We start from the raw sequence: 10,258 nt of genomic DNA on the forward strand, positions 1-10,258 counted from the left end.
TGACAAGCATTGTCCTGGACTCATGGAGTTCCTTCGCAGCGGCGTCACTTTTGCTTCCGTTGACATATGGAACGACAGGCTGAAGATGAGGCACAACTTCGGTATTGAGATACGAGCTGGTTGCCTCGTTGATCTCCAAACGATATTCAGGCTTCGACATGAGAGGACTTCGATGGCTCATATGGCAGTTGCCTTGATCGACGATTCATATGGTGATATGAAGACCAGTTTCCCAAAGTCTCAGCACAGACTTTGGGAGAAGGGCCCACTTGATGATATCAACATTCAGTATGCAGCAAAAGATGCATACGTTTCATACGAGTTGTACCGCAAGATTCGAGTCGTCAACTATGGCCAGCGTCACCTCGAGGAAGGTGGGCATTCTGATTCAGATGATTCAGACGAGTAGTGTTCTTAACGTCGAACACTTGTATATATATATCTATGGTAGCTATTATTATGTACTGTTTGGGCTAGTATCATGTACTTCTTGGACCAATTTACATATGTCTAGTTTCTGTTTGTGCCATTATAGTTTCCCAATTTGAATGGTTTAGCCCTTTCTAACTTCGTTTGCTACTTTTGAATGGTTTAGCCCTTTCTAACTTCATGGTATCATGCATTTCGACCACATATATATACAAAAAGTCTTTAGTTCAAATAAGTTCAAATAAGTTCATGCATTTCAACATTTTCAGAGTTCATTTGTAGTGCTTTTCAATTTCAGGGTCAACTAGCTCAAAAAAAATAAGTAAATGCACGAAATATACCAAATGAAGTCAGAAATTGTTGAAATTTTGTGATGTGCCTTTGAATGGTGCATTTTGAACACACAAAAAGTATGGAGTTCAAATAAGTTTAAAAAAAATGAAATCCCTTTGTAAGAGATGAGTTCTCGTTCGAAACCCTGCTACTTCGAGAGAGATTGTCAGTTTTGTACACGAACTGCATCCAGTTTTTGTCGTAGCCTTCTCAACTTTTTAACACATGCTATGTGGGTGAAATGACGATAGCATGCCAACTTTCAACATTTTCAGAGTTCATTTGTAGTGCTTTTCAATTTCAGGGTCAACTAGCTCAAAAAAATACGTAAATGCACGAAATATACAAAATGAAGTAAGAAATTGTTGAAATTTTGTGATGTGCCTTTGAATGGTGCATTTTGAACACACAAAAAGTATGGAGTTCAAATAAGTTTAAAAAAATGAAATCCCTTTGTAAGAGATGAGTTCTCGTTCGAAACCCAGCTACTTCCAGAGGGATTGTCAGTTTTGTACATGAACTGCATCCAGTTTTTTTCATAGCCCTCTCAACTTTTTAACACATGCTATGTGGGTGAAATGATGACAGCATGCCAACTTTCAACATTTTCAGAGTTCATTTGTAGTGCTTTTCAATTTCAGGGTCAACTAGCTCAAAAAAAATAAGTAAATGCACGAAATATACCAAATGAAGTCAGAAATTGTTGAAATTTTTTGATGTGCCTTTGAATGGTGCATTTTTAACACACAAAAAGTATGGAGTTCAAATAAGTTTAAAAAAATGAAATCCCTTTGTAAGAGATGAGTTCTCGTTCGAAACCCTGCTACTTCGAGAGAGATTGTTAATTTTGTAAACGAACTGCATCAAGTTTTCGTTGTAGCCCTCTCAACTTTTTAACACATGCTATGTGGGTGAAATGATGATAGCATGCCAACTTTCAACATTTTCAGAGTTCATTTGTAGTGCTTTTCAATTTCAGGGTCAACTAGCTCAAAAAAATAAGTAAATGCACGAAATATACCAAATGAAGTGAGAAATTATTGAAATTTTGTGACGTGCCTTTGAATGGTGCATTTTGAACACACAAAAAGTATGGAGTTCAAATAAGTTTAAAAAAAATGAAATCCCTTTGTAAGAGATGAGTTCTCGTTCGAAACCCTGCTACTTCGAGAGAGATTGTTAGTTTTGTACACGAACTGCATCCAGTTTTTGTCGTAGCCCTCTCAACTTTTTAACACATGCTATGTGGGTTAAATGATTATAGTATGCCAACTTTCAACATTTTCAGAGTACATTTGTAGTGCTTTTCAATTTCAGGGTCAACTAGCTCAAAAAAAATAAGTAAATGCACGAAATATACGAAATGAAGTCAGAAATTGTTGCAATTTTGTGATGTGCCTTTGAATGGTTCATTTTGAACACACAAAAAGTATGGAGTTCAAATAAGTTAAAAAAAAATGAAATCCCTTTGTAAGAGATGAGTTCTCATTCGAAACCCTGCTACTTCGAGAGAGATTGTCAGTTTTGTACACGAACTGCATCCAGTTTTTGTCGTAGCCCTCTCAACTTCTTAACACATGCTATGTGGGTGAAATGATGATAGCATGCCAACTTTCAACATTTTCACAGTTCATTTGTAGTGCTTTTCAATTTCAGGGTCAACTAGCTCAAAAAAATAAGTAAATGCACGAAATATACAAAATGAAGTAAGAAATTGTTGAAATTTTGTGATGTGCCTTTGAATGGTGCATTTTGAACACACAAAAAGCATGGAGTTCAAATAAGTTTAAAAAAATGAAATCCCTTTGTAAGAGATGAGTTCTCGTTCGAAACCCTGCTACTTCGAGAGGGATTGTCAGTTTTCTACATGAACTGCATCCAGTTTTTGTCATAGCCCTTTCAACTTTTTAACACATGCTATGTGGGTGAAATGATGACAGCATGCCAACTTTCAACATTTTCAGAGTTCATTTGTAGTGCTTTTCAATTTCAGGGTCAACTAGCTCAAAAAAATAAGTAAATGCACGAAATATACCAAATGAAGTGAGAAATTATTGAAATTTTGTGATGTGCCTTTGAATGGTACATTTTGAACACACAAAAAGTATGGAGTTCAAATAAGTTTAAAAAAAATGAAATCCCTTTGTAAGAGATGAGTTCTCGTTCGAAACCCTGCTACTTCGAGAGAGATTGTCAGTTTTGTACACGAACTGCATCCAGTTTTTGTCGTAGCCCTCTCAACTTTTTAACACATGCTATGTGGGTTAAATGATTATAGTATGCCAACTTTCAACATTTTCAGAGTACATTTGTAGTGCTTTTCAATTTCAGGGTCAACTAGCTCAAAAAAAATAAGTAAATGCACGAAATATACGAAATGAAGTCAGAAATTGTTGCAATTTTGTGATGTGCCTTTGAATGGTTCATTTTGAACACACAAAAAGTATGGAGTTCAAATAAGTTTAAAAAAAATGAAATCCCTTTGTAAGAGATGAGTTCTCATTCGAAACCCTGCTACTTCGAGAGGGATTGTCAGTTTTGTACATGAACTGCATCCAGTTTTTGTCATAGCCCTTTCAACTTTTTAACACATGCTATGTGGGTGAAATGATGACAGCATGCCAACTTTCAACATTTTCAGAGTTCATTTGTAGTGCTTTTCAATTTCAGGGTCAACTAGCTCAAAAAAAATAAGTAAATGCACGAAATATACCAAATGAAGTCAGAAATTGTTGAAATTTTTTGATGTGCCTTTGAATGGTGCATTTTTAACACACAAAAAGTATGGAGTTCAAATAAGTTTTAAAAAAATGAAATCCCTTTGTAAGAGATGAGTTCTCGTTCGAAACCCTGCTACTTCGAGAGAGATTGTCAGTTTTGTACACGAACTGCATCAAGTTTTTCTCGTAGCCCTCTCAACTTTTTAACACATGCTATGTGGCTGAAATGATGATAGCATGCCAACTTTCAACATTTTCAGAGTTCATTTGTAGTGCTTTTCAATTTCAGGGTCAACTAGCTCAAAAAAAAAGTAAATGCACGAAATATACCAAATGAAGTCAGAAATTGTTGAAATTTTGTGATGTGCCTTTGAATGGTGCATTTTGAACACACAAAAAGTATGGAGTTCAAATAAGTTTAAAAAAATGAAATCCCTTTGTAAGAGATGAGTTCTCGTTCGAAACCCTCCTACTTCGAGAGAGATTGTCAGTTTTGTACACGAACTGCATCCAGTTTTTGTCGTAGCCCTCTCAACTTTTTAACACATGCTATGTGGGTTAAATGATTATAGTATGTGAACTTTCAACATTTTTAGAGTACATTTGTAGTGCTTTTCAATTTCAGGGTCAACTAGCTCAAAAAAAATAAGTAAATGCACGAAATATACGAAATGAAGTCAGAAATTGTTGCAATTTTGTGATGTGCCTTTGAATGGTCCATTTTGAACACACAAAAAGTATGGAGTTCAAATAAGTTTAAAAAAAATGAAATCCCTTTGTAAGAGATGAGTTCTCATTCGAAACCCTGCTACTTCGAGAGAGATTGTCAGTTTTGTACACGAACTGCATCCAGTTTTTGTCGTAGCCCTCTCAACTTTTTAACACATGCTATGTGGGTGAAATGATGATAGCATGCCAACTTTCAACATTTTCACAGTTCATTTGTAGTGCTTTTCAATTTCAGGGTCAACTAGCTCAAAAAAATAAGTAAATGCACGAAATATACAAAATGAAGTAAGAAATTGTTGAAATTTTGTGATGCGCCTTTGAATGGTGCATTTTGAACACACAAAAAAGTATGGAGTTCAAATAAGTTTAAAAAAATGAAATCCCTTTGTAAGAGATGAGTTCTCGTTCGAAACCCTGCTACTTCGAGAGGGATTGTCAGTTTTGTACATGAACTGCATCCAATTTTTGTCATAGCCCTTTCAACTTTTTCACACATGCTATGTGGGTGAAATGATGACAGCATGCCAACTTTCAACATTTTCAGAGTTCATTTGTAGTGCTTTTCAATTTCAGGGTCAACTAGCTCAAAAAAAATAAGTAAATGCACGAAATATACCAAATGAAGTCAGAAATTGTTGAAATTTTTTGATGTGCCTTTGAATGGTGCATTTTTAACACACAAAAAGTATGGAGTTCAAATAAGTTTAAAAAAAATGAAATCCCTTTGTAAGAGATGAGTTCTCGTTCGAAACCCTGCTACTTCGAGAGAAATTGTCAGTTTTGTACACGAACTGCATCAAGTTTTTCTCGTAGCCCTCTCAACTTTTTAACACATGCTATGTGGCTGAAATGATGATAGCATGCCAACTTTCAACATTTTCAGAGTTCATTTGTAGTGCTTTTCAATTTCAGGGTCAACTAGCTCAAAAAAAAAGTAAATGCACGAAATATACCAAATGAAGTCAGAAATTGTTGAAATTTTGTGATGTGCCTTTGAATGGTGCATTTTGAACACACAAAAAGTATGGAGTTCAAATAAGTTTAAAAAAAATGAAATCCCTTTGTAAGAGATGAGTTCTCGTTCGAAACCCTCCTACTTCGAGAGAGATTGTCAGTTTTGTACACGAACTGCATCCAGTTTTTGTCGTAGCCCTCTCAACTTTTTAACACATGCTATGTGGGTTAATTGATTATAGTATGCCAACTTTCAACATTTTCAGAGTACATTTGTAGTGCTTTTCAATTTCAGGGTCAACTAGCTCAAAAAAAATAAGTAAATGCACGAAATATACGAAATGAAGTCAGAAATTGTTGCAATTTTGTGATGTGCCTTTGAATGGTGCATTTTGAACACACAAAAAGTATGGAGTTCAAATAAGTTTAAAAAAATGAAATCCCTTTGTAAGAGATGAGTTCTCATTCGAAACCCTGCTACTTCGAGAGAGATTGTCAGTTTTGTACACGAACTGCATCCAGTTTTTGTCGTAGCCCTTTCAACTTTTTAACACATGCTATGTGGGTGAAATGATGATAGCATGCCAACTTTCAACATTTTCACAGTTCATTTGTAGTGCTTTTCAATTTCAGGGTCAACTAGCTCAAAAAAATAAGTAAATGCACGAAATATACCAAATGAAGTCAGAAATTGTTGAAATTTTCTGTTGTGCCTTTGAATGGTGCATTTTGAACACACAAAAATTATGGATTTCAAATAAGTTTTAAAAAAATGAAATCCTTTTGTAAGAGATGAGTTCTCGTTCGAAACCCTGCTACTTCGAGAGAGATTGTCAGTTTTGAACACGAACTGCATCCAGTTTTTGTCGTAGCCCTCTCAACTTTCTAACACATGCTATGTGGGTTAAATGATGATAGCATGCCAACTTTCAACATTTTTCAGAGTTCATTTGTAGTGCTTTTCAATTTCAGGGTCAACTAGCTCAAAAAAAATAAGTAAATGCACGAAATATACCAAATGAAGTCAGAAATTGTTGAAATTTTGTGATGTGCCTTTGAATGGTGCAGTTTGAACACACAAAAAGTATGGAGTTCAAATAAGTTTTAAAAAATGAAATCCCTTTGTAAGAGATGAGTTCTCGTTCGAAACCCTGCTACTTCGAGAGAGATTGTCAGTTTTGTACACGAACTACATCCAGTTTTTCTCGTAGCCCTCTCAACTTTTTAACACATGCTATGTGGGTGAAATGATGATAGCATGCCAACTTTCAACATTTTCAGAGTTCATTTGTAGTGCTTTTCAATTTCAGGGTCAACTAGCTCAAAAAAAAAGTAAATGCACGAAATATACCAAATGAAGTCAGAAATTGTTGAAATTTTGTGATGTGCCTTTGAATGGTGCATTTTGAACACACAAAAAGTATGGAGTTCAAATAAGTTTAAAAAAATGAAATCCCTTTGTAAGAGATGAGTTCTCGTTCGAAACCCTGCTACTTCGAGAGAGATTGTTAGTTTTGTAAACGAACTGCATCCAGTTTTTGTCATAGCCCTCTCAACTTTTTAACACATGCTATGTGGGTGAAATGATGATAGCATGTCAACTTTCAACATTTTCAGAGTTCATTTGTAGTGCTTTTCAATTTCAGGGTCAACTAGCTCAAAAAAAATAAGTAAATGCACGAAATATACCAAATGAAGTGAGAAATTATTGAAATTTTGTGATGTGCCTTTGAATGGTGCATTTTGAACACACAAAAATTATGGAGTTCAAATAAGTTTTAAAAAAATGAAATCCCTTTGTAAGAGATGAGTTCTCGTTCGAAACCCTGCTACTTCGAGAGAGATTGTCAGTTTTGTACACGAACTGCATCCAGTTTTTTTCGTAGCCCTCTCAACTTTTTAACACATGCTATGTGGGTTAAATGACTATAGTATGCCAACTTTCAACATTTTCAGAGTACATTTGTAGTGCTTTTCAATTTCAGGGTCAACTAGCTCAAAAAAAAAATAAGTAAATGCACGAAATATACCAAATGAAGTCAGAAATTGTTGCAATTTTGTGATGTGCCTTTGAATGGTGCATTTTGAACACACAAAAAGTATGGAGTTCAAATAAGTTTAAAAAAATGAAATCCCTTTGTAAGAGATGAGTTCTCTTTCGAAACCCTGCTACTTCGAGAGAGATTGTCAGTTTTGTACACGAACTGCATCCAGTTTTTGTCGTAGCCCTTTCAACTTTTTAACACATGCTATGTGGGTGAAATGATGATTGCATGCCAACTTTCAACATTTTCAGAGTTCATTTGTAGTGCTTTTCAATTTCAGGGTGAACTAGCTCAAAAAAATAAGTAAATGCACGAAATATACCAAATGAAGTCAGAAATTGTTGAAATTTTGTGTTGTGCCTTTGAATGGTGCATTTTGAACACACAAAAATTATGGATTTCAAATAAGTTTAAAAAAAATGAAATCCCTTTGTAAGAGATGAGTTCTCGTTCGAAACCCTGCTACTTCGAGAGAGATTGTCAGTGTTGTACACGAACTGCATCCAGCTTTTGTCGTAGCCCTCTCAACTTTCTAACACATGCTATGTGGGTTAAATTATGATAGCATGCCAACTTTCAACATTTTTAGAGTTCATTTGTAGTGCTTTTCAATTTCAGGGTCAACTAGCTCAAAAAAAATAAGTAAATGCACGAAATATACCAAATGAAGTCAGAAATTGTTGAAATTTTGTGATGTGCCTTTGAATGGTGCAGTTTGAACACACAAAAAGTATGGAGTTCAAATAAGTTTTAAAAAATGAAATCCCTTTGTAAGAGATGAGTTCTCGTTCGAAACCCTGCTACTTCGAGAGAGATTGTCAGTTTTGTACACGAACTGCATCCAGTTTTTCTCGTAGCCCTCTCAACTTTTTAACACATGCTATGTGGCTGAAATGATGATAGCATGCCAACTTTCAACATTTTCAGAGTTCATTTGTAGTGCTTTTCAATTTCAGGGTCAACTAGCTCAAAAAAAATTAAATGCACGAAATATACCAAATGAAGTCAGAAATTGTTGAAATTTTGTGATGTGCCTTTGAATGGTGCATTTTTAACACACAAAAAGTATGGAGTTCAAATAAGTTTAAAAAAATGAAATCCCTTTGTAAGAGATGAGTTCTCGTTCGAAACCATGCTACTTCGAGAGAGATTGTTAGTTTTGTAAACGAACTGCATCCAGTTTTTGTCATAGCCCTCTCAACTTTTTAACACATGCTATGTGGGTGAAATGATGATAGCATGTAAACTTTCAACATTTTCAGAGTTCATTTGTAGTGCTTTTCAATTTCAGGGTCAACTAGCTCAAAAAAAAATAAGTAAATGCACGAAATATACCAAATGAAGTGAGAAATTATTGAAATTTTGTGATGTGCCTTTGAATGGTGCATTTTGAACACACAAAAATTATGGAGTTCAAATAAGTTTTAAAAAAATGAAATCCCTTTGTAAGAGATGAGTTCTCGTTCGAAACCCTCCTACTTCGAGAGAGATTGTCAGTTTTGTACACGAACTGCATCCAGTTTTTGTCGTAGCCCTCTCAACTTTTTAACACATGCTATGTGGGTTAAATGACTATAGTATGCCAACTTTCAACATTTTCAGAGTACATTTGTAGTGCTTTTCAATTTCAGGGTCAACTAGCTCAAAAAAAAATTAAGTAAATGCACGAAATATACCGAATGAAGTCAGAAATTGTTGCAATTTTGTGATGTGCCTTTGAATGGTGCATTTTGAACACACAAAAAGTATGGAGTTCAAATAAGTTTAAAAAAATGAAATCCCTTTGTAAGAGATGAGTTCTCTTTCGAAACCCTGCTACTTCGAGAGAGATTGTCAGTTTTGTACACGAACTGCATCCAGTTTTTCTCGTAGCCCTCTCAACTTTATAACACATGCTATGTGGGTGAAATGATGATAGCATGCCAACTTTCAACATTTTCAGAGTTCATTTGTAGTGCTTTTCAATTTCAGGGTCAACTAGCTCAAAAAAAAATAAAATGCACGAAATATGCCAAATGAAGTCAGAAATTGTTGAAATTTTGTGATGTGCCTTTGAATGGTGCATTTTGAACACACAAAAAGTATGGAGTTCAAATAAGTATAAAAAAAATGAAATCCCTTTGTAAGAGATGAGTTCTCGTTCGAAACCATGCTACTTCGAGAGAGATTGTTAGTTTTGTAAACGAACTGCATCCAGTTTTTGTCATAGCCCTCTCAACTTTTTAACACATGCTATGTGGGTGAAATGATGATAGCATGGCAACTTTCAACATTTTCAGAGTTCATTTGTAGTGCTTTTCAATTTCAGGGTCAACTAGCTCAAAAAAAATAAGTAAATGCACGAAATATACCAAATGAAGTGAGAAATTATTGAAATTTTGTGATGTGCCTTTGAATGGTGCATTTTGAACACACAAAAATTATGGAGTTCAAATAAGTTTTAAAAAAATGAAATCCCTTTGTAAGAGATGAGTTCTCGTTCGAAACCCTGCTACTTCGAGAGAGATTGTCAGTTTTGTACACGAACTGCATCCAGTTTTTGTCGTAGCCCTCTCAACTTTTTAACACATGCTATGTGGGTTAAATGACTATAGTATGCCAACTTTCAACATTTTCAGAGTACATTTGTAGTGCTTTTCAATTTCAGGGTCAACTAGCTCAAAAAAAATTAAGTAAATGCACGAAATATACGAAATGAAGTCAGAAATTGTTGGAATTTTGTGATGTGCCTTTGAATGGTGCATTTTGAACACACAAAAAGTATGGAGTTCAAATAAGTTTAAAAAAATGAAATCCCTTTGTAAGAGATGAGTTCTCTTTCGAAACCCTGCTACTTCGAGAGAGATTGTCAGTTTTGTACACGAACTGCATCCAGTTTTTTCAGTAGCCCTCTCAACTTTTTAACACATGCTATGTGGGTGAAATGATGATAGCATGCCAACTTTCAACATTTTCACAGTTCATTTGTAGTGCTTTTCAATTTCAGGGTCAACTAGCTCAAAAAAATAAGTAAATGCACGAAATATACCAAATGAAGTCAGAAATTGT

Source organism: Hordeum vulgare, chromosome 2H, assembly GCF_904849725.1.
Source record: "Hordeum vulgare subsp. vulgare chromosome 2H, MorexV3_pseudomolecules_assembly, whole genome shotgun sequence".
Taxonomy (NCBI): domain Eukaryota; kingdom Viridiplantae; phylum Streptophyta; class Magnoliopsida; order Poales; family Poaceae; genus Hordeum; species Hordeum vulgare.